Consider the following 23,301-nt stretch of genomic DNA (forward strand, 5'->3'; position numbering starts at 1 on the left):
CACACACAGAGTAGATTAGATTACTTACAGTGTGGAAACAGGCCCTTTGGCCCAACAAGTCCACACCGACCCACCAAAGCGCAACCCACCCAGACCCATTCCTCTGCACTTACCCTGGCACCTTACACTATGGGCAATTTAGCATGGTCAATTCACCTAACCTGCACATTTTTGGATTGTGGGAGGAATCCCACGCAGACACGGGGAGAATGTGCAAACTCCACACAGTCAGTCGCCTGAGGCGGGAATTGAACCCGGGTCTCTGGCGCTGTGAGACAGCAGTGCTAACCACTGCCACCATGCCGCCCTTAAAATAAACAAAATCTCTGCAACCTTGTCAAAATATTAGTGTAACTAATGACAAAAGGAAAAATTGAGAGATTGTCCAAAATGTTATTCTGCTTCTGAAGATATTGTACTCACACAGCCGCTAGCAATGGGATTTTATCCTGGGAGAGTTGGATTTGGCTGAATTCCCTTTGCATTAGGCTGGCAGGGGGTTCCAGGTTAGCACAGTGGCTCAGTAGTTCGTGCTGTTCCATCACAGCATCAGGGGCATGAGTTCAATTCGAGCCTCGGGCGACTATCTGCGTGGAGTTTGCATCTTCCCCCCTTGTCTGTGTGAGCTTCTGATGAGTGCTCCCGTTTCCTCCCACAGCCCAAAGCTGTATAATTCAAGTGGATTGGTCAAATAGTCCATAGTGTTCAGCGATTTCTACTTTAGGTGCACTAGTCAGTGGTAACTGTAAGGGCATGGGAAGGTTACTGATTGGAGGGTTAGTATGGACTTGTTGGGCCGAAGGGCTTGTTTCCACACTGCAGGATTCTATAAAAATAAGAATGGTAATGATGACAGTAGAGTTTTGTTTTAGCTCGCACACGTTACTGTGATGAGGAATAATAAAGGAGAGAGAGTGCAATAGGCAGTTTCTTCCCGGGCAGATGACACTTGCTCCCTCTCTGAGTTGAATCACACAGTAATGTCATTCTCTCCCAAACTGGACCATGTGAGGTCTCCTTGTACATTGTCCAAACTATGTCTCCATCACATTCCCTGTTCCATGTCGGTGCATCATTGCTGCTGTCATACACAGAGCCATACCCTGAGCAGAAAATGGTCTCGGTCAATTTGAAGATATGTTTATATGGCCCTGCGTCATTAAAAAATAAAATGTTTAATATATACAAAATACATAGAACATGGAACATAGAACAGTCCAGCACAGAACAGGCCCTTCAGCCCACCATGTTATGCCGACCATTGATCCTCATGTAAGCACCCTCACATTTCTGTGACCATATGCATATCCAGCAGTCTCTTAAATGTCCCAAATGACCCTGCGTCCACAGCTGCTGCTGTGGCAATGCATTCCATGCTCTCACAACTCTGTGTGTAAAGAACCCGCCTCTGACATCCCCTCTATACTTTCCTCCATCCAGCTTAAAACTATGACCCCTTGTGTTAGCCATTTCTGCCCTGGGAAATAGTCTCTGGCTATCAACACTATCTATGCCTCTCAATCTTGAATACCTCAATTAGGTCCCCTCTCCTCCTCCTTTTCTCCAATGAAAGAAGTCCGAGCTCTGTCAACCTCTCCTCAGAAGAGAAGCCCTCCAGTCCAGGCAGCATTCTGGTAAACCTCCTCTGAACCCTCTCCAAAGCATCCACATCTTTCCGACAATCGGGTGACCAGAAATGGACGCAGTATTCCAAGTGCATTCGAACCAATGTTTCATAGAGCTGCAACAAGATCTCACGACTCTTAAACTCAATCCCACTGTTAATGAAAGCCAAAACACCATGTGCTTTCTTAACAACCTTGTCCACTTGGGTGGCCATTTTAAGGGATCTATGTACCTGCACACCAAGATCTCTCTGTTCCTTCACACTGCCAAGAAGCCTATTCTTAATCCTGTACTCAGCTTTCAAATTCGACCTTCCAAAATGCATCACCTCGCATTTATCCAGGTTGAACTCCATCTGCCACCTCTCAGCCCATCTCTGCATCCTGTCAATGTCCCGCTGCAGCCTACAACAGCCCTCTACACTGTCAATAACACCTCCAACCTTCGTGTCATCTGTAAACTTGCTTCAATCCCCTCATTCAAATCATTAAATAAAATTACAAAGAGTAGAGGCCCAAGGACAGAGCCCTGTGGAACACCACTCACCACTGACTTCCAGGCAGAATATTTTCCTTCCACTACCACTCGCTGTCTTCTGTTGGCCAGCCAATTCTGTATCCAAACAGCTAACATAGATACCTGTGTTAAAATGAATGTTTTGTTTTAACAAATACAGAAATTGCTGGAAAAGCTCGGCAGGTCTGTCAGCATCCAGATGCTTTTTACATGATGTAGTTGTACCAGCCTCCACCACTTCCTCTGGCAGCTCATTCCATACGCACACCATCCTCTGTGTGAAAAGGTGTCCCTTAGGCCTCTTCAAAACCTTTCCCCTCTCACTTTCCAACAATGTCCTCTAGTTTTGGACGCCCCTAAACTGGGGAAAAACCTTGACTACAAACCCTATCCATGACCGTTCTGATTTTATAAACCTTTCCTGCTGCGAAATGTGACTCCAATCAACACGAATGGCTGTACTTTCAATACTCCTGGGCCGAAATGCTGAAATTCAACACCGACACCTGTTCTTTCTCCATCAAGTCACAATTCTAAACCAGTTTAACCCGTTTGTTCAGATATATTAGGAGACACTTCTGTGGGATTTACACCGAGACCTTTGTGCCCAGAGGTAGGGACACGAGCACCACTCGGCAATACCCATAAAGCTGTAACATTATTCTCCTGTGTGTTTGTTCATCAGCCTGTTATGACATGCTGAGACATACCTCTGCAACAGGCAGGGCATGAATCCACACCTTCTGGTCCAGAGCTAGGAACACTACCAAACAATGTCAGGAATTGGAATCAAACCCAGAGCCATGGCTCAGAGACAGGGACACTACCCACGACACTACTATACCCAGATTTTGGGTCACATTTTAAGGGGCAGCTTTCAGCTCGGTGTGGATTTATTATAATCAGGTTACCATTACTGAACGACACAAAACATTTTGTTTGTTAAACAAGTGCAAGATCGAAATTAATTATGACCATCTTTAATCGCTAATATCTGTAGTCTGCAATATTAGGGACAGAAATCCGGCAGACATACTCTGCCCAGTGAAGGCTCTCAAAAATAGATAGTTATTACTGAACACCAGACACGGAGAAAGACCATAATTTCTGGTCCCAAAACACCGATCAGTATAACCCAACTCTCACGTGTGTCTACCCTCTGCCTAAAACCATGAAATGATACCAGGCCGCTGATTACTGCCCAGCCTCTCCTCCCCACTGACTGTGTCTGCAATCTGTCCCTCCTCCCCCTAACCACACAAGGCAAACCAAGCTCAGGGTCTTTGTGAAAATCAAGGCCGGAGTGTGCAGGCCTCCTGGAGAGGGGGAGGGCATTTTAAAATTAAACGGGGAAGGTGAGGAGGTGGTAATATCACTCACTGTCCGAGGCGTGGCAGATGGAGTTTAGTTTGGATTAATGCGAGGTATTGGATTTGGTAAATCAACAAGAGCAGGACCTATACAATTAAACGCAGGGCCTTTGGCAGTGTTGTAGAACAGAGACCTCGGCCATCAGGTATGATTCTTTAAAAGTTGCATCTCATATAGATAATGTGGTTAAGAAGGTGTTTAACACAATTGTCTTCAATGGTCAGACCTTTGAGTATTGGAATTAGGACGTCATGTTGAGGTTGTACAGGACATTGGTGAGACCTCTCCCGGAATACTGTGTCCAGTCTGGACATCCTGCCCGCTCATTCCATAGGCACAACACCCTCTGGGTGAAAAAGCTGCCCTTAGGTCACTTTTAAATGTTTCCCCTCTTACAACTATGTCCTCTAGTTTTGGTCTCCACTACCCTTATAAAATACATTGACTATTCACTTTGATATTATTGACCTTGATATTATTAAGCTGGAGAGGGTTCAGAAGAGATTAACCTGGATGTTGCTGGAAATGGAGGGATTGAGCTATAAGGAGAGGCTGAATAGGTTGGGACATTTTTCACGAGAGTGTGAGATGGAGGGGTAAGTTTGCAGAGGCTTATAAAGTGATGAGGGGTACAGATAAGCTGTAGGGCTGATGTCTTTTCCCTAGAGTTAGGGATTCAAAACTGAGGGATATTTTAACGTGCAGGGAAAAAAGATTTACAAAAGTCAGGAAAGGTAATTATTTTAGACAGAAGCTGGCTTGTGTGTGGAATTTACTTGCAGACCATGTCGTGAAAACAGGTACAGTTACAACGTTTAAAGGACATTTCGATCAGTACACGGATAAGACATCAGTTTGGATGGTGCTGTGAGCAGCTGCCCTCCCCCTCCCCCTCTCTGAGTGAATCCCTGTTGGTTTTCACCCTCTACCCATGCCTGTGCAGTGGCGTGGGGAGGCCAGCAGAGGGAGGCATTGCATCACTTTCAGCACCACAGAGACTGCCAGACCTGCCCCACACAGAGTCACACAGAGACATACACAGCAATTGTTAGGAAACAGCATAGATCTCATTTGGTAATTTAAACTAAACATAAATAAATGCTCAATTCGCCTCATAAACTGTTGAAATATGAGTGACAGAGAACTCCCAAATTCCACTGTTTAAATAAAAACAACAATGTAGTTTTTAACACTGAAAGTGAACTGAAAGAGACCCTCTATCTCTTAACTGCTTATAACCCAACTCCAGCTCTACAGCAATATACTGTTTCTGGGTCTGCCATCCTCTCATATCACAGGTACTTGTAAGCTCTCAGTTCAGAGCAGCATTCACCCTCGCTTAAAGGTACAGTACACACTTTCACCTTCATCCCATTACACTCTGATGAATATAGATAAGTGGAACCTATCCGGATTTCTCTTGCTCTGTGGTTTGTCAATATTTCATCTACTCTGTCTCGTATGTGTTAGGACATTTGTTATTCCATTGACAGTATGTCATTATTCGACTCTGTCCATGGAAATATATCAGTATTTCACTTGCTCACACTCCTGTGTGTGGGGCAGGATTTCAGTTGTTTCATGGGGACTGTGACACTATGGCAATCTTAATGTTTGTAAATGGTTCCAAACCTGCAAGTATTGTAAAGTCTATGGAGGACAGTGTGGAACTCTAACAGGACAGTGACACGCTGGTAGACGGGGATCAGTGCAGGGCAGTGTGAGTGATGCACTTTGGTATGAAAGATAAAGAAAGACAGTTTAAAACAGGCTGTGCCGTTATAAAGGGGCTGCAGGAACAGAGAGCGCTGGGTGTATATGAGCACAGATTGTTGAAGATGTCAGGACAAGTGGGGAGAGCAGTAACTATCACAGATTAGTTTCAGTATCTGAGCTGTTTACAGGGGGAGGTGTAGGAGGGAGCCTCTGTGCTCCCTTCCTGGGAGGTGGTGGTGACGATGTGCTGTGAGCCCACCCTCCTGCCCCCCGAGACCGTGGGGATTCCATTTGTACCAGCTCGACACAGAAGGGAGATGGCATCAGGGCCACAGCTTCTAAGTTGTGCCGGGGGGAAACGGAGCTGCCAGTGGGTTTAAAGTGAGAATTGCCCCTCACCGAACATTGCTCCTTACTCGGTCGGTGGGACGTGGATGTTTCAGAATCCCCACATGAGGCTTCCAGGGTCGTACCAGGGCCCTCCCCACATGGCGAGGTGAGGGGGTGAGGGAATGGATATCGGGCACTCCACCACCCGGCTTGGCCCTTTCGATCATATTGCAAGCTGTTTCTCCTGGAATGGGAGAAAGGGAGGGTGGGAGTGGGTGGCCCTGCTGTTAGTGCCGGTGTACATGGGGGACATGGGGAGGGGTTCGGATGGAGTCAGTCCACAGGGTTGTATCCATGAAGTGTTATTAGTGTGAGGGGTAAAGTGGAGGGAGGGAGTGAGAGAGAGAGCGGAAGAGGGGGGGGGAGAGAGAGAGAGAGAGAGGGTGGTGTGGGTGTGGGGGGGGGGGGGGGGGGTGGGGGGGAAGGTGCCATAACAGATATACAGTGAGCAGAGAGAATACAGTGACCCTTACCCTGACAGAGCGGGGAAGGTTATTGATGCTAGTCCTGTATTGCTGGACATTTCTGCAGACCGCAGATACTGCACTGAGCTGGGTGGGGAGTTCAGACCATGCTCAGTGGGTCTGGTGGTTTGGCTCCCTCTGGGAAGAGAATGGTCACCCTCTGTACTAGCCCATCCACCAGGACCGCCGTGGCACCAGTGCCAGGGGTCGCAGAATACCCAGGGGCACGCATGATGGGTGGGAGAATCGGGCTGGTATTGAATGAGAGGGACACCATGGGTAGTTAATGAGGTGAGTTCAACATGATAGCACCAAGAAATTAGCACAGCCTCGTGTGGATGATCCTTCTATTCCTGGGGCCGCACGGTGGCACAGTGGTTAGCACTGCTGCCTCACAGCGCCATAGACCCGTGTTCAATTCATGCCTCAGGCGATTGACTGTGTGGAGTTTGCACATTCTCCCCGTGGGTTTCCTCCGGGTGCTCCGGTTTCCTCCCACAGTCCAAAGATGTGCGGGTCAGGTGAATTGGCCACGCTAAATTGCCTGTAGTGTTAGGTAAGGGGTAAATGTAGGGGTCTGGGTGGGTTGCACTTCGGCGTGTCAGTGTGGACTTGTTGGGCTGAAGGGCCTGTTTCCACACTGTAAGTAATCTAATCAATGCACTGGGTTGGGGTACACAGCCCTACATGCTGGGAGGGTAACTGCTCCTGGGTTACAGCTTAATTCACGGGTGATCACTGCACAGGTTTCTGTACTGGTCAGACTGTCTGGCTGACGTTTATAGATAATACAATGATGTGGGATGTGCAGCTCCCCGTGCTGGATGGATATGTAGCCTGTGCACAGTACATCATGTTGGGAGAATGGATAGAGGGGAAAGGTGATGGACAGGTCACGGTGCTCCCCGGAACGTTCTGTCCCTGACATTCTATAACTGACATTCCCCGGAACGTTCTGTCCCTGACATTCTATAACTGACATTCCCCGGAACGTTCTGTCCCCGACATTCTATAACTGACATTCCCCGGAACGTTCTGTCCCTGACATTCTATAACTGACATTCCCCGGAACGTTCTGTCCCTGACATTCTATAACTGACATTCCCCGGAACGTTCTATCCCTGACGTTGTTTGTTTGTGAACGGCCGGACGTCAGTGAATTGAACAAACGATAAGATCCCGAGGGAAGAGATCCCGTTCCAGGGAGAAGGGGACACTGTTCCGAAGGCCCCTCAGGCAGTTAAAGGGGTGAGTACGTTTTCCCTGCGTTTACATTTCTTCATGACACAGGATCAATCACAATCTAGACCAAAATACGGGAATCCCAAACTCCGTTTGTCTTCAGGAAACTGGGAGAGAATCCTTCAGGACAGGAACGTTCCCACCCTCTGTATTAGGAACTGGGAAGGAGTGATCTGTGTCTGCTCTCAAGTGATCGAGTGTTTGGGAATGTTCTAGAAACCATCTGTCCTTATGGATGTGTCTCTGTCTGTTTGGGGAGGGAGGGTTTCTTATGGTTTATGTCACATTTTTGTCAGTAATTCCGACCTTCCCATTTGTTATTCCAGCTCCAATTATTTTAATAAATCCCTGAATACAGGGACACATTTGAAAATCTCACTGGGTTCCCGATCAAACGGGTCCCTTTGCCTCCAGGCTGATGGATAATGGGTTTGTTTTCCTTCCTCACAGTTAACGTAGTGACCATCTACGTCCTGCTTTATAAAGATTGTGGATTGTCTCCATGTGTCAGACGTTACCTGGGGGCCATGGCAGCGGCGGATCTCCTGGTCATTATCCTCGACCTGATCCTGAGACACATTCCCATTGTTTATTGGGAACTGTTTTATTTCCTGAGGGACTCCGTCCCCGTGTGTAATATCCACGCCGTCCTGCTTTATGCAGCCACTGACTGCTCTGTCTGGTTCACCGTCACTTTCACCTTTGATCGGTTTGTGGCCATTTGTTGCCAGAAGCTGAAAAGTAAATATTGCAGTGAGAAAACGGCGGCTGTGGTTCTGGGAGCAGTGACTGTGCTGAGCTGTTTAAAGAACATTTCCTGGTATTTTATGCTCACGGCTCGGTATTTGCTGTGGAACAATCCCTGGTTTTGTGATGTAACAGTCGCTGTTCGATTCTCCAGTGTCTGGATCACAATCGAGTCCCTCCACCACATTCTAACCCCGGGTGTCCCATTTCTCCTGATTCTGCTGCTCAATGTTCTCACCGTCAGACACATTTTAGTGACCAGCAGAGCCCGCAGGAGACTCCGCGCTCACACCAACGGGGACGCTCAGTCTGACACAGAAATGAGAAACCAAAAAAAATCCATCATTTTACTGTTTGTGATCTCGGCCAATTTCATCCTGTTCTGGTCAACGTTAATGCTGTTTTCTATATGGAGACGGATGTATGATTTGGGGTATCGGTCTGTGTATCTCCATTTCTTTGTGCAGGAATTGGGCTTCATGCTGCAGCTCCTCAGTTGCTGCACAAACACCGCGATTTATGCCGTGACCCAGACTAAGTTCAGGCAGCAGCTGAAGAATGTGCTGAAATATCCCTTCACCCAAATCCATCCATCCATCAAATTCCCTCATTAATCACACCATCCGGGATTTTCTCATTTTAGTTCAGTGTTTCAGCGATGGAGCAGCCTGTCGCTATGGTAACAGACTGAGGGGAGCGCTGGTTTGTCCCTCCTTATCCCACAGGGGGGGTTACAGGGAAACATTTCAATGTTTCTCACAACTCAGGGGCCAGTGAGGAAAGGCACCATCCCACTGACTGTATCCATCACTTCCATTTGTAACCAATAAAAATGCTGATGACAGCGTGCCGAGCAGCAGAGGGACCGATGTTGTTGTGTGTCTTTGTGTTGGAGAAGCTGAGCTGGAGAGAGGCAGACTCAGCCCCAAGTCCTGGTCCTCAGGGAAGGGGAGGGCACTGGGCCCTGAGCTCAGGAGCTGGGGTTAACTCCCTCTGTCCCCCCAACTCCAACCCAGCCTCCCCATTACCTCTCCCCTACTCTTTCTCCTCAATTCTCTCTCTCTCTCTCTCTTTTAGCACACACTCTCTTTCTCAACCCTCTCCCTCATCCCCCCCCCCCCCCCCCCCTCCCTCACACACACACCCAACCCCGGTTTCTCCACCTGCCTCCACTTTCCCTCTCCCTCCTCTCTCTCTCTCATGCCATCGCTGTCTCCCTCCCACAATTCCATCTCTACCCCATTTTCCCCACCTCCCACATCTTACCCCCACACCCCACATGCAGCCTCACCCCCAAACATCCCCAGTCTCTGGGTCAGAGGGAGAGGGAAGGAGCAGGGAGACAGAGTATGTCAGAGAGAGAGAGGGAGGGACAGGATGGAGAGCGATTCAGTCAGAGAGAAACGGAGGAAGGTGGGGAGAGAGAGAGAGAGAGAGAGAGAGAGACTGATTGAGGGGGGTCAAGAGTGAGAGATGGTGGAGGGAAAGTGAAGGAACGGGGGGAGAGAGAGGGGGCAAGGGAGAGATAGGGTGAGATAGGGGAGGACGAGAGATGGGACGGAGGGAGGGGAGGGGATGTCAAGAGTGAGGGAGAGGCCGAAAGAGGGGATGGGAGAGAGAGGGAGCACGAGAGAGGGAGGAAAAGGGAGAGGGAGAGGGCGAGAGAGGGGAGGGAGGTAGGGGAGGGAGAGAGAGAGGGCAGAGGTTGAGAGAGGGGAGGATGAGACAGGGAAGTGAGGGAGGGGTGGGCAAGAGAGAGGAGCATGAGAGGTAGGGAGAGTGAGAGAGGGGAGGGGAGAGAGGGGGAGGGCGAGAGACGGGAGTGCGAGACAGGAGGAGGGCGAGAGAAGAGGAGGGCGAGAGAGGGGAGATCGAGGGAGGAGAGGGAAGGGAGGGGAGGCAGAGATGGTGGGAGGGCGAGAAAGTGGGGAGGTCGAGAGAGGGGGAGGGGGAGAGAGGAGGAGGGCGAGAGAGAGGAGGGCGAGAGAGGAGGAGGGCGAGAGAGGAGGAGAGGAGGGCGAGAGAGGGGAGATCGAGTGAGGAGAGGGAAGGGAGGGGAGGGCGAGATGGTGGGAGGGCGAGAAAGTGGGGAGGTCGAGAGAGGGGGAGGGGGAGAGAGGAGTGCGAGTGAGGGGAGAGGGAGGTGAAAGCGAGAGGGAGGGAGAGGGCGAGAGAGGGGAGTGAGAGAGGGGAGTGCGAGTGAGGGGAGAGAACGGAGGAGGCTAGAGTGGAGGGCGAGAGAGGGGAGGGAGGGAGGGGAGGGCGAGACAGATGAGGGAGGGAGGGGAGGGCGAGAGAGATGAGGGACGGAGGGGAGGGCGAGAGGAAGACAGAGGGTGAGAGAGGGGGAGCACGATTGACGGGTAGGGCAAGAGAGGGGAGGGCAAGAGAGGGGGAGAGGGAGGGGAGGACGAGGGGGATGGAGAGTGCAAGAGAGGTGAGGGACGGTGGGGGGGGGAGACAGAGCGAGGGGGAGACAGAGCGAGGGGGAGCGTGAGGGGGGGAGAGCGAGAGGGGGGAGAGCGAGGGGGGGGAGAGCGAGAGGGGGTGCAGGGCGAGGGGGGTGCAGGGCGAGGGGGGGGCCAGGGCGAGGGGGGACAGAGTTGTGGATAGCGAGAGTATAACAGAGAGAAGAGGACTAAGAGATGGGTAGAGAGAGAGGTGGACAGAGAAAAGGGGATAGAGAGAGGGGGACAGAGAGAAGAGGACTAGGAGATGGGGACAGAGGGATGGGGGGGCCACAGAGGGATGGGGGGGACACAGAGGGATGGGGGGTGACACAGAGGGATGGGGGGGACACAGAGGGATGGGGGGCCACAGAGGGATGGGGGGACACAGAGGGATGGGGGGACACAGAGGGATGGGGGGGACAGAGGGATGGGGGGACACAGAGGGATGGGACAGAGAGTGGGGAACAGAGAGAAGGGGACAGAGAGAGTCGGAGAGAGAGAGGGGAACAGAGAGGGTGAACCGAGGGAGGTTGGGACCGAGGGAGGGTGGGCAGAGAGGGGAGTGACAGAGAGAGGACGACAGAATTAGGGGGACAGAGAGACATGGGGACGGGGACGGGGACAGAGAGAGTGCGGGACAGAGTGAGGGTGACAGAGAGAGGGGGGACAAAGACAGGATGTACAGAGAGAGGATGGACAGAGTGAGGGTAACAGAGAGAGGGGGGACAAAGACAGGGGAACAGAGAGATTATGGACAGAGAGGTGGGGGACAGAGAGAGTGGGGGACAGTGTGAAGTTGACAGAGAGAGGGGGGACAAAGATACGATGGACATAGAGAGGGGAACAGAGAGAAGGAGACAGAGAGAGGGGAGACAGAGAGAGGGGGACAGAGCGAGGGGTGACAGAAGACAGGGGGACATGGAGGGTGGACAGAGCGAGGGTGGGGCAGAGAGAGGGGGGACAGGGGAAGGGGGACAAAGAGAGGGGCGACAGAGTTATGGAGACAGAGAGAGGGCGATAGAGAGAGGATGGACAAAGAGAGGAGACAGAGAGAGGGGAATAGAGGGCGGGGAAAGAGAGAGTGGGGACAGGGAGAGGGGGATAAAGAGAGGGGGACAGAGAGAGAGGAACAGAAAGTGAAGGGACAGAGAGAGGGAAATAAAAGGAGGGGGACAGAGGGGGGTCAGAGTGAAGGAGACGGAGGGGTCAGAGTAAGGGGAACAGAGAGTGGGGACAGACGGAGGGGGACAGAGAGGGGAACAGAGAGGGGAACAGAGAGAGCGGGGACGGTGGGGACAGAGAGAATGGGGACAGAGAGACGGGTGACAGAGAGAAGGGGAACAGAGAGAAGGGGATAAAGAGAGGGGGACAGAGAGAAGGGGCTAAACAGAGGGGGACAGAGAGAAGGGGAACATAGAGAGGGGGAACAGAGAGAAGGGGAACAGAGAAAGGGGGATAAAGAGAGGGGCACAGAGAGAAGGGGCTAAACAGAGGGGGACAGAGAGAAGGGGAACATAGAGAGGGGGAACAGAGAGAAGGGGAACAGAGAAAGGGGGATAAAGAGAGGGGCACAGAGAGAAGGGGAACAGAGAGAAGGGGATAAAGAGAGGGGGGCAGAGAGAAGGGGAAAAAGAGAAGGGGAACAGAGAGAAGGAGAACAGAGAGAAGGGGAACAGAGAGAAGGGCATAAAGAGAGGGGGGACAGAGCGAGGGGGGGACAGAGCGAGGCGGGACAGAGGGTGGGGGACAGAGGGAGGGGGGACAGAGAGAGGGGGGACAGAGAGAGGGAGGGCAGAGAGGGGGGATAAAGAGAGGGGGACAGAGAGAAGGGGGACAGAGAGGGGGGGACAGAGAGAGGGGGAACAGAGAGAGGGGGACAGAAAGTGAAGAGACAGAGAGAGGGAAATAAAAGGAAGGGGACAGAGGGGGGGTCAAGTGAAGGGGACGGGGGGGTCAGAGTGAGGGGGACAGAGAGAGTGGGACAGAGGGAGGGGAACAGAGAGTGGGACAGAGGGAGGGGAACAGAGAGTGGGGACAGAGAGAATGGGGACAGAGAGACGAGTGACAGAGCAAGTTGGGACAGAGAGAGGGGGGAGCAGAGAGAAGGGGATAAAGAGAGAAGGGGATAAAGAGAGGGGAACAGAGAGAAGGGGATAAAGAGAGAAGGGGATAAAGAGAGGGGGACAGAGAGAAGGGGATAAAGAGAGAAGGGGATAAAGAGAGAAGGGGATAAAGAGAGAGGGACAGAGAGAGGGGATAAAGAGAGGGGGACAGAGAGAAGGGGATAAAGAGAGGGGGACAGAGAGAAGGGGATAAAGAGAGAAGGGGATAAAGAGAGAGGGACAGAGAGAGGGGATAAAGAGAGGGGGACAGAGAGAAGGGGATAAAGAGAGGGGAACAGAGAGAGGGGATAAAGAGAGGGGGACAGAGAGAAGGGAGAAGAGAGAAGGGGGACGGAGACAGGGGGACAGAGAGAGGGGAGCAGAGATAAGGGGGAACAGAGAGTAGGGGAACAGAGAGAAGAGGAACAGAGAGAGGGGAATAAAAGGAGGGGGACAGAGGGGGGGTCGAAGTGAAGGGGACAGAGAGAGTGGGACAGAGGGAGAGGTACAGAGTGGGGACAGACGGAGGGGGACAGAGAGAGGGGGGACGGAGAGGGGAACTGAGAGGGGTGGACAGAGAGCGCGGGGATGGTGGGGACAGAGAGAATGGGGACAGAGAGACGGGTGACAGATCAAGTTGGGACAGAGAGAGGGGGGGAACAGAGAGAAGGGGATAAAGAGAGGGGGACAGCGAGAAGGGGATAAAGAGAGAAGAGGATAAAGAGAGGGGGACAGCGAGAAGGGGAACTGAGAGAAGGGGATAAAGAGAGGGGGACAGAGAGAAGGGGGATAGAGAGGGGAACAGAGAGTGGGGACAGACGAAGGGGGACAGAGAGGGGAACAGAGAGGGGTGAACAGAGAGCGCGGGGATGGTGTGGACAGAGAGAATGGGGACAGAGAGGGGGGAACAGAGAGAAGGGGATAAAGAGAGGGGGACAGAGAGAGGGGGACAGAGAGGAGGGGATAAAGAGAGAAGGGGATAAAGAGAGTAGGGGATAAAGAGAGGGGGACAGAGAGAAGGGGGACAGAGAGAAGGGGGATAGAGACAGGGGGACAGGGAGCGGGGTTCAGAGAGAGAGGGGTCAGAGAGAGGGGGCAGAGAGAGAGGGGTCAGAGAGGGGGGGCAGAGAGGGGGGGCAGAGAGGGGGGGCAGAGGGGGGCAGAGAGGGGGGCAGAGAGGGGGGCTGGGAGAGGGGGGCAGGGAGAGGGGGGGCAGGGAGAGGGGGATAAAGACAGAAGGGATAAAGAGAGAAGGGGAGAAAGAGAGAAGGGGAACAGAGAGGGGTACCGAGAGGAGGGGGACAGAGAGGAGGGGGACAGAGAGAGGGGGACAGAGAGAAGGGGATAAAGAGAGAAGGGGATCAGAGAGGGGTACCGAGAGGAGGGGGACAGAGAGAGGGGTACCGAGAGGAGGGGTACCGAGAGGAGGGGGACAGAGAGAGGGGGACAGAGAGGAGGGGGACCGAGAGGAGGGGGACCGAGAGAAGGGGAACAGAGAGAAGGGGAACAGAGAGAGGGGAACAGAAAGTGAAGAGACAGAGAGAGGGAAATAAAAGGAAGGGGACAGTGGGGGTCAGAGTGAAGGGGACGGGGGGATCCGAGTGAGGGGGAGAGAGAGAGTGGGACAGAGTGGGGAACAGAGAGTGGGGACAGACGGAGGGGGGACAGAGAGACGGGGGACAGAGAGACGGGTGACAGAGCAAGTTGGGACAGAGAGAGGGGGGAACAGAGAGAAGGGGATAAAGAGAGGGGGTCAGAGAGAAGGGGAACAGAGAGAAGGGGATAAAGAGAGGGGGACAGAGAGAGGGGGAGAGAGAGAGGGGGATAAAGAGAGGGGGTCAGAGAGAAGGGGAACAGAGAGAAGGGGATAAAGAGAGGGGAACAGAGAGAAGGGAATAAAGAGAGAGGGACAGAGAGAGGGGGAACAGAGAGAAGTGGATAAAGAGAGAGGGGGAACAGAGAGAAGGGGATAGAGAGAAGGGGATAAAGAGAGAAGGGGATAAAGAGAGAAGGGGATAATGAGAGAAGGGGACAGAGAGAAGGGGGACAGAGAGAAGGGGAACAGAGAGAGGGGGAACAGAGAGAGGGGGAACAGAAAGTGAAGAGGCAGAGAGCGAAATAAAAGGAAGGGGACAGAGGGGGGTCAGAGTGAAGGGGACGGGGGGTCAGAGTGGGGGGAGTGAGAGAGTGGGACAGAGAGGGGTGGACCGAGAGCGCGGGGACGGTGGGGACAGAGAGAATGGGGACAGAGAGATGAGTGACAGAGCAAGTTGGGACAGAGAGAGGGGGGAACAGAAAGAAGGGGAGAAAGAGAAGGGGGAGAAAGAGAAGGGGGACAGAGAGAAGGGGGAGAAAGAGAGGGGAACAGAGAGAAGGGGATAGAGAGAAGGGGGACAGAGAGAAGGGGATAAAGAGAGAGGGGAACAGAAAGTCAAGGGACAGAGAGAGGGAAATAAAAGGAGGGGGACAGACAGAGGGGGGCAGAGGGAGGGGGATAAAGAGAGGGGGAACAGAGAGAAGGGGGAAGAGAGAAGGGGGACGGAGACAGGGGGACAGAGAGAGGGGAGCAGAGATAAGGGGGAACAGAGAGAAGGGGAACAGAGAGAGGGGAATAAAAGGAGGGGGACAGAGGGGGGGTCGAAGTGAAGGGGACAGAGAGAGTGTGACAGAGGGAGGGGAACAGAGTGGGGACAGATGGAGGGGGACAGAGAGAGGGGGGACGGAGAGGGGAAATGAGAGGGGTGGACAGAGAGCGCGGGGACGGTGGGGACAGAGAGAATGGGGACAGAGAGACGGGTGACAGAGCAAGTTGGGACAGAGAGAGGGGGGAACAGAGAGAAGGGGATAAAGAGAGGGGGACAGCGAGAAGGGGATAAAGAGAGAAGGGGATAAAGAGAGAAGAGGATAAAGAGAGGGGGACAGCGAGAAGGGGAACTGAGAGAAGGGGATAAAGAGAGGGGGACAGAGAGAAGGGGGATAGAGAGGGGAACAGAGAGTGGGGACAGACGAAGGGGGACAGAGAGGGGAACAGAGAGGGGTGAACAGAGAGCGCGGGGACGGTGTGGACAGAGAGAATGGGGACAGAGAGGGGGGAACAGAGAGAAGGGGATAAAGAGAGGGGGACAGAGAGAGGGGGACAGAGAGGAGGGGATAAAGAGAGAAGGGGATAAAGAGAGTAGGGGATAAAGAGAGGGGGACAGAGAGAAGGGGGACAGAGAGAAGGGGATAGAGACAGGGGGACAGGGAGCGGGGTTCAGAGAGAGAGGGGTCAGAGAGAGGGGGGGCAGAGAGAGAGGGGTCAGAGAGAGAGGGGTCAGAGAGAGGGGGGCAGAGAGGGGGGGCAGAGAGGGGGGGCAGTGGGGGGGGGCAGAGAGGGGGGGCAGAGAGGGGGGCTGGGAGAGGGGGGCAGGGAGGGGGGGCAGGGAGAGGGGGGGGCAGGGAGAGGGGGATAAAGACAGAAGGGGATAAAGAGAGAAGGGGATAAAGAGAGAAGGGGATCAGAGAGGGGTACCGTGAGGAGGGGGACAGAGAGAGGGGTATCGAGAGGAGGGGTACCGAGAGGAGGGGGACAGAGAGAGGGGGACAGAGAGAAGGGGATAAAGAGAGAGTGGAACAGAGAGAAGGGGAACAGAGAGAAGGGGAACAGAGAGAGGGGAACAGAAAGTGAAGAGACAGAGAGAGGGAAATAAAAGGAAGGGGACAGTGGGGGTCAGAGTGAAGGGGACGGGGGATCAGAGTGAGGGGGAGAGAGAGAGTGGGACAGAGAGTGGGGACAGACGGGGGGGGGACAGAGAGACGGGGGACAGAGAGACGGGTGACAGAGCAAGTTGGGACAGAGAGAGGGGGGAACAGAGAGAAGGGGATCAAGAGAGGGGGTCAGAGAGAAGGGGAACAGAGAGAAGGGGATAAAGAGAGGGGGACAGAGAGAGGGGGAGAGAGAGAGGGGGATAAAGAGAGGGGGTCAGAGAGAAGGGGAACAGAGAGAAGGGGATAAAGAGAGGGGAACAGAGAGAAGGGAATAAAGAGAGAGGGACAGAGAGAAGGGGATAGAGAGAAGGGGATAAAGAGAGAAGGGGATAAAGAGAGAAGGGGATAATGAGAGAAGGGGATAAAGAGAGAAGGGGATAAAGAGAGAAGGGGGACAGAGAGAAGGGGGACAGAGAGAAGGGGAACAGAGAGAGGGGGAACAGAAAGTGAAGAGGCAGAGAGCGAAATAAAAAGAAGGGGACAGAGGGGGGGTCAGAGTGAAGGGGACGGGGGGTCAGAGTGGAGGGAGTGAGAGAGTGGGACAGAGAGGGGTGGACATAGAGCGCGGGGACGGTGGGGACAGAGAGAATGGGGACAGAGAGATGAGTGACAGAGCAAGTTGGGACAGAGAGAGGGGGGAACAGAAAGAAGGGGAGAAAGAGAAGGGGGACAGAGAGAAGGGGGAGAAAGAGAGGGGAACAGAGAGAAGGGGATAGAGAGAAGGGGGACAGAGAGAAGGGGATAGAGAGAGGGGGACAGAGAGAAAGGGATAAAGAGAGAGGGGAACAGAAAGTCAAGGGACAGAGAGAGGGAAATAAAAGGAGGGGGACAGACAGAGGGGGGCAGAGGGAGGGGGACAAAGAGAGGGGGACAAAGAGAGGGGGGACAGAGTTGTGGGCAGAGAGAGGGGGCAGAGAGAGGGGGCAGGGGGGGCAGAGAGAGAGGCGGCAGGGGAGGCAGAGAGAATGGGAACAGAGAGAATGGGAACAGAGAGAGAAGGGGATAAAGAGAGAAGGGGATAAAGAGAGGGGAACAGAGAGAAGGGGACAGAGAGAGAGGGGGACAGAGAGAGGGGAACAGAAAGTGAAGGGACAGAGAGAGGGGAATAAAAGGAGGGGGACAGAAGGGGGTCAGCGTGAAGGGGACGGGGATTCAGAGTGAGGGGGACAGAGAGAGTGGGACAGAGGGAGGGGAACAGAGAGTGGGGACAGACGGAGGTGGACAGAGAGGGGAACAGAGAGAGGGGGGACAGTGAGGGGAACAGAGAAGGGTGGACAGAGAGCGCGGGGACAATGGGGACAGAGAGACGGGTGACAGAGCAAGTTGGGACAGAGAGAGGGGGAACAGAGAGAAGGGGATAAAGAGAGGGGGACAGAGAGAAGGGGAACAGAGAGAAGGGGATAAAGAGAGGGGGACAGAGAGAAGGGGGACAGAGAGAAGGGGAACAGAGAGAAGGGGATAAAGAGAGAAGGGGGACAAGAGAGAAGGAGGGGACAAGAGAGAAGGGGACAGAGAGAAGGGGAACAGAGAGAGGGGGAACAGAGAGAGGGGGAACAGAGAGAGGGGGAACAGAAACTGAAGAGACAGAGAGCGAAATAAAAGGAAGGGGAGAGAGGGGGAGTCAGAGTGAAGGGGAAGGTGGGTCAGAGTGGGGGGAGAGAGAGAGTGGGACAGAGTGGGGAACAGTGAGTGGGGACAGAGAGGGGTGGACAGAGAGCGCGGGGATGGTGGGGACAGAGAGACGGGTGACAGAGCAAGTTGGGACAGAGAGAGGGGGACAGAGAGAAGGGGATAAAGAGAGGGGGACAGAGAGAGGGGGAGAGAGAGAAGGGGATAAAGAGAGAAGGGGATAAAGAGAGAAGGGGGATAGAGAGAGGGGGTCAGAAAGTGAAGGGACAGCGAGAGGGACATAACAGGAGGGGGCAGAGGTGGGGTCAGAGTGAAGGGGACGGGGGGTCAGAGCGAGGGGGGGATAGAGGGAGAGGGGGACAGAGAGAGGGGGACAGAGAGAGGGGGACAAAGAGAGGGGGACAAAGAGAGGGGGGACAGAGTTGTGGGCAGAGAGAGGGAGGGCAGAGAGAGGGAGGGCAGAGAGAGGGAGGGCAGAGAGAGGGGGGAGCAGAGAGAAGGGGGAGCAGAGAGAAGGGGAACAGAGAGAGGGAAATAAAAGGAGGGGGACAGAGGGGGGGTCGAAGTGAAGGGGACAGAGAGAGTGGGGACAGAGGGAGGGGAACACAGAGTGGGGACAGACGGAGGGGGGCAGAGAGAGGGTGGGCAGAGAGAGGGGGGGCAGAGAGGGGGGACAGAGAGAGCGGGGCAGAGAGAGGGGGGCAGAGGTGTGGGCGGGGGGGCAGAGAGAGGGGGGGCAGAGAGAGGGGGCAGAGAGAGGGGGGCAGAGTTGTGGGCGGGGGCCAGAGAGAGGGGGGGAAGAGAGAAGGGGATAAAGAGAGGGGGGCAGAGAGAAGGGGGGCAGAGAGAAGGGGGGCAGAGAGAAGGGGGGCAGAGAGAGGGGGACAGAGAGAAGGGGGACAGAAAGTGAAGGGACAGAGAGAGGGAAATAACAGGAGGGGGCAGAGGTGGGGTCAGAGTGAAGGGGACGGTGGGGTCAGAGTGAAGGGGACGGGGGGGTCAGAGCGAGGGGGGATAGTGGGAGGGGGACAGAGAGAGGGGGACAAAGAGAGGGAGGGCAGAGAGAGTGAGGGCAGAGAGAGTGAGGGCAGAGAGAGGGAGGGCAGAGAGAGGGAGGGCAGAGAGAAGGGGGGCAGAGAGAGGGGGTGCAGAGAGAGGGGGTGCAGAGAGAGGGGGTGCAGAGAGAGGGGGTCAGAGAGAGGGGGGGTCCGAGAGAGGGGGGGTCCGAGAGAGGGGGGTCCGAGAGAGGGGGGTCCGAGAGAGGGGGACAGAGAGAGGGGGGCAGAGAGGGGGGGGCAGAGAGAGGGGGGGCAGAGAGAGGGGGACGGTGGGGTCAGAGCGAAGGGGACGGTGGGGTCAGAGCGAGGGGGATAGAGGGAGGGGGGACAGAGAGAGGGGCAGAGGGAGGGGGGACAGAGGGAGGGGGGACAGAGGGGGGGGGACAAAGGGAGGGGGGACAAAGGGAGGGGGACAAAGAGAGGGGGACAAAGAGAGGGGGACAAAGAGAGGGGGACAGAATAGTGGGTAGAGAGAAGGGGACAGAGAGAGGGGAACAGAGAGAGGGGGACGGTGGGGTCAGAGTGAAGGGGACGGTGGGGTCAGAGTGAAGGGGACGGTCGGGTCAGAGTGAAGGGGATGGGGGGGTCAGAGTGAGGGGGGATAGAGGGAGGGGGTATAGAGGGAAGGGGGCAGAGAGAGGGGGACAGAGGGAGGGGGGACAGAGAGAGGGGGACAAAGTGGGGGGACAAAGGGAGGGGGACAAAGACAGGGGGGACAGAGTTGTGGGTAGAGAGAAGGGGACAGAGAGAGGGGGGAACAGAGAGAGGGGGGCAGAGAGAGGGGGCAGAGAGAGGGGGACGTTGGGGTCAGAGTGAAGGGGCCGGGGGGGTCAGAGGGAGGGGGGACAGAGAGAGGGGACAGAGAGAGGGGGGAACAGAGAGAGGGGGGAACAGAGAGAGGGGGGCAGAGAGAAGGGGTAAGAGAGAGGTGGGCAGAGAGAGGGGGCAGAGAGAGGGGGGGCAGAGAGAGGGGGGGCAGAGAGGGGGGGCAGGGGGAGGCAGGCGGGGCAGAGAGAGGGGGGCAGTGTGAGGCGGGGCAGAGAGAGTGGGGGCAGAGAGAGGGGGGCAGAGAGAGGGGGCGGGGGGGGCAGAGAGAGTGGGGACAGACGGAGGGGGACAGAGAGAGTGGAACAGAGAGGGGAACAGAGAGGGGTGAACAGAGAGCGCGGGGATGGTGGGGACAGAGAGAATGGGGACAGAGAGACAGGTGACAGAGCAAGTTGGGACAGAGAGAGGGGGGAACAGAGAGAAGGGGATAAAGAGAGGGGGACAGAGAGAGGGGGACAGAGAGAAGGGGATAAAGAGAAAAGGGGGTAAAGAGAGAAGGGGATAAAGAGAGGGGAACAGAGAGAAGGGGGCAGAGAGAAGGGGGCAGAGAGAGGGGGGCCGAGAGAGGGGGGGCAGAGGTGTGGGCGGGGGGGGCAGAGAGAGGGGTACAGAGAGAAGGGGGACAGAGAGAAGGGGGACAGAGAGAAGGTGGACAGAGAGAAGGGGAACAGAGAGAGGGGAACAGAAAGTGAAGAGACAGGGAGAGGGAAATAAAAGGAAAGGGGACAGGGGGGGTCAGAGTGATGGGGAGAGAGAGAGTGGGACAGAGTGGGGAACAGAGAGTGGGGACAGACGGAGGGGGACAGAGAGAGGGGGGACAGAGAGGGGAAAAGAGAGGGGTGGACAGAGAGCGCGGGGACAGTGGGGACAGAGAGACGGGTGACAGAGCAAGTTGGGACAGAGAGAGGGGGGAGCAGAAAGAAGGGGATAAAGAGAGAGGGGGATAAAGAGAGAAGAGGATAAAGAGAGGGGGACAGCGAGAAGGGGAACAGAGAGAAGGGGGCAAAGAGAGAAGGGGGTAAAGAGAGAAGGGGATAAAGAGAGGGGAACAGAGAGAAGGGGGGCAGAGAGAGAGGGGGCAGAGGTGTGGGCGGGGGGGCAGAGAGAGGGGGACAGAGAGAAGGGGGACAGAGAGAAGGGGGACAGAGACAGGGGGGACAGACAGAAGGGGGACGGAGAGAGGGGAACAGAGAGAGGGGGACAGAGAGAAAGGGATAAAGAGAGAGGGGAACAGAAAGTCAAGGGACAGAGAGAGGGAAATAAAAGGAGGGGGACAGACAGAGGGGGGCAGAGGGAGGGGGGACAGTGGGAGGGGGGACAGTGGGAGGGGGGACAGAGGGAGGGGCGACAAATAGAGGGGTGACAAAGAGAGGGGGACAAAGAGAGGGGGACAAAGAGAGAGGGGACAGAGTTGTGGGCAGAGAGAGGTGGGGCAGAGAGAGGTGGGGCAGAGAGAGGGGGCAGAGAGGGGGGGCAGAGAGAGGGGGCAGCGGGGCAGAGAGAGGGGTGCAGGGTGGCAGGGGAGGCAGTGAGAATGGGAACAGAGAGAATGGGAACAAAGAGAGAAGGGGATAAAGAGAGAAGGGGATAAAGAGAGAAGGGGATAAAGAGAGAAGGGGATAAAGAGAGGGGAACAGAGAGAAGGGGACAGAGAGAGAGGGGGACAGAGAGAGGGGAACAGAAAGTGAAGGGACAGAGAGAGGGGAATAAAAGGAGGGGGACAGAAGGGGGTCAGCGTGTAGGGGACGGGGATTCAGAGTGAGGGGGACAGAGAGAGTGGGACAGAGGGAGGGGAACAGAGAGTGGGGGACAGACGGAGGGGGACATAGAGGGGAACAGAGAGAGGGGGGACAGAGAGGGGAACAGAGAGGTGTGGACAGAGAGCGCGGGGACGGTGGGGACAGAGAGAATGGGGACAGAGAGACGGGTGACAGAGCAGGTTGGGACAGAGAGAGGGGGGAACAGAGAGAAGGGGATAAAGAGAGAGGGACAGAGAGAAGGGGATAAAGAGAGGGGGACAGAGACAAGGGGAACAGAGAGAAGGGGATAAAGAGAGAAGGGGGTAAAGAGAGAAGGGGATAAAGAGAGAAGTGGAACAGAGAGAAGGGGGGTAGAGAGGAGGGGTCAGAGAGAAGGGGAACAGAGAGAGGGGGAACAGAGAGAGGGGGAACAGAAAGTGAAGAGACAGAGAGCGAAATAAAAGGAAGGGGACAGAGGGGGAGTCAGAGTGAAGGGGAGGGGGGGTCACAGTTGGGGGAGAGTGAGAGTAGGACAGAGTGGGGAACAGTGAGTGGGGACAGAGAGGGGTGGAGAAAGAGCGCGGGGACGGTGGGGACAGAGAGATGGGTGACAGAGCAAGTTGGGACAGAGAGAGGGGGGAACAGAGAGAAGGGGATAAAGAGAGGGGGACAGAGAGAGGGGGAGAGAGAGAAGGGGATAAAGAGAGAAGGGGAACAGAGAGAAGGGGAACAGAGAGAAGGGGATAAAGAGACAGGGACAGAGAGAAGGGGGACAGAGAGAAGGGGGACAGAGAGAAGGGGAACAGAGAGAAGGGGAACAGAGAGAGGGGGAACAGAGAGAAGGGGATAAAGAGAGGGGGACAGAGAGAAGGGGATAAAGAGAGGGGGACAGAGAGAAGGGGGACAGAGAGAAGGGGGACAGAGAGAAGGGGATAAAGAGAGAAGGGGATCAGAGAGGGGTACCGAGAGGAGGGGGACAGAGAGAGGGGGACAGAGAGACGGGTACCGAGAGGAGGGGGACAGAGAGAGGGGGACAGAGAGAAGGGGATAAAGAGAGAGGGGAACAGAGAGAAGGGGAACAGAGAGAAGGGGAACAGAGAGAAGGGGATAAGAAAGTGAAGAGACAGAGAGAAGGAAATAAAAGGAAGGGGACGGGGGGTCAGAGTGAAGGGGACGGGGGGATCAGAGTGAAGGGGACGGTGGGATCAGAGTGAAGGGGACGGGGTGATCAGAGTGAGGGGGAACAGAGAGTGGGGACAGAGAGGGGAACAGAGAGGGGTGAACAGAGAGAGGGGGGACGGTGGGGACAGAGAGAATGGGGACAGAGAGACGGGTGACTGAGCAAGTTGGGACAGAGAGAGGGGGGAACAGAGAGAAGGGGATCAAGAGAGAGGGGGATAAAGAGAGAAGGGGATAAAGAGAGAAGGGGATAAAGAGAGTGGGGACAGAGAGAGGGGTGACTGAGAGAGGGGTGACTGAGAGAGGGGGACAGAGAGAGGGGGACAGAGAGATGGGGACAGAGAGGGGGGGACAGAGAGAGGGGAAGAGAGGGAGGGGTCAGAGAGAGGGAGGGCAGAGAGAGGGGGGCAGAGAGGGGGGCAGAGAGGGGGGGAAGGGGGGCAGAGAGGGGGGAAGGGGGGCAGGGGGGGGCAGAGTGGGGGGGCAGGGGAGGCAGA

General features: G+C 55.1%; 1 long non-coding RNA gene across 1 annotated transcript; it reads right to left on the reverse strand.

Annotated features, from left to right (window-relative positions):
* Positions 1-632: 632 nt before the first annotated feature.
* Positions 633-8,182, reverse strand: LOC132829144 (uncharacterized). Its single transcript, XR_009646211.1, has 3 exons — positions 7,844-8,182; positions 2,173-2,265; positions 633-1,151 (listed from the first exon to the last, which is right to left on the reverse strand). It is a non-coding gene; the product is annotated as an uncharacterized LOC132829144 (long non-coding RNA).
* Positions 8,183-23,301: the final 15,119 nt, after the last annotated feature.

This window comes from Hemiscyllium ocellatum, chromosome 28 (genome assembly GCF_020745735.1).
Source record: "Hemiscyllium ocellatum isolate sHemOce1 chromosome 28, sHemOce1.pat.X.cur, whole genome shotgun sequence".
In the NCBI taxonomy this organism is placed as follows: domain Eukaryota; kingdom Metazoa; phylum Chordata; class Chondrichthyes; order Orectolobiformes; family Hemiscylliidae; genus Hemiscyllium; species Hemiscyllium ocellatum.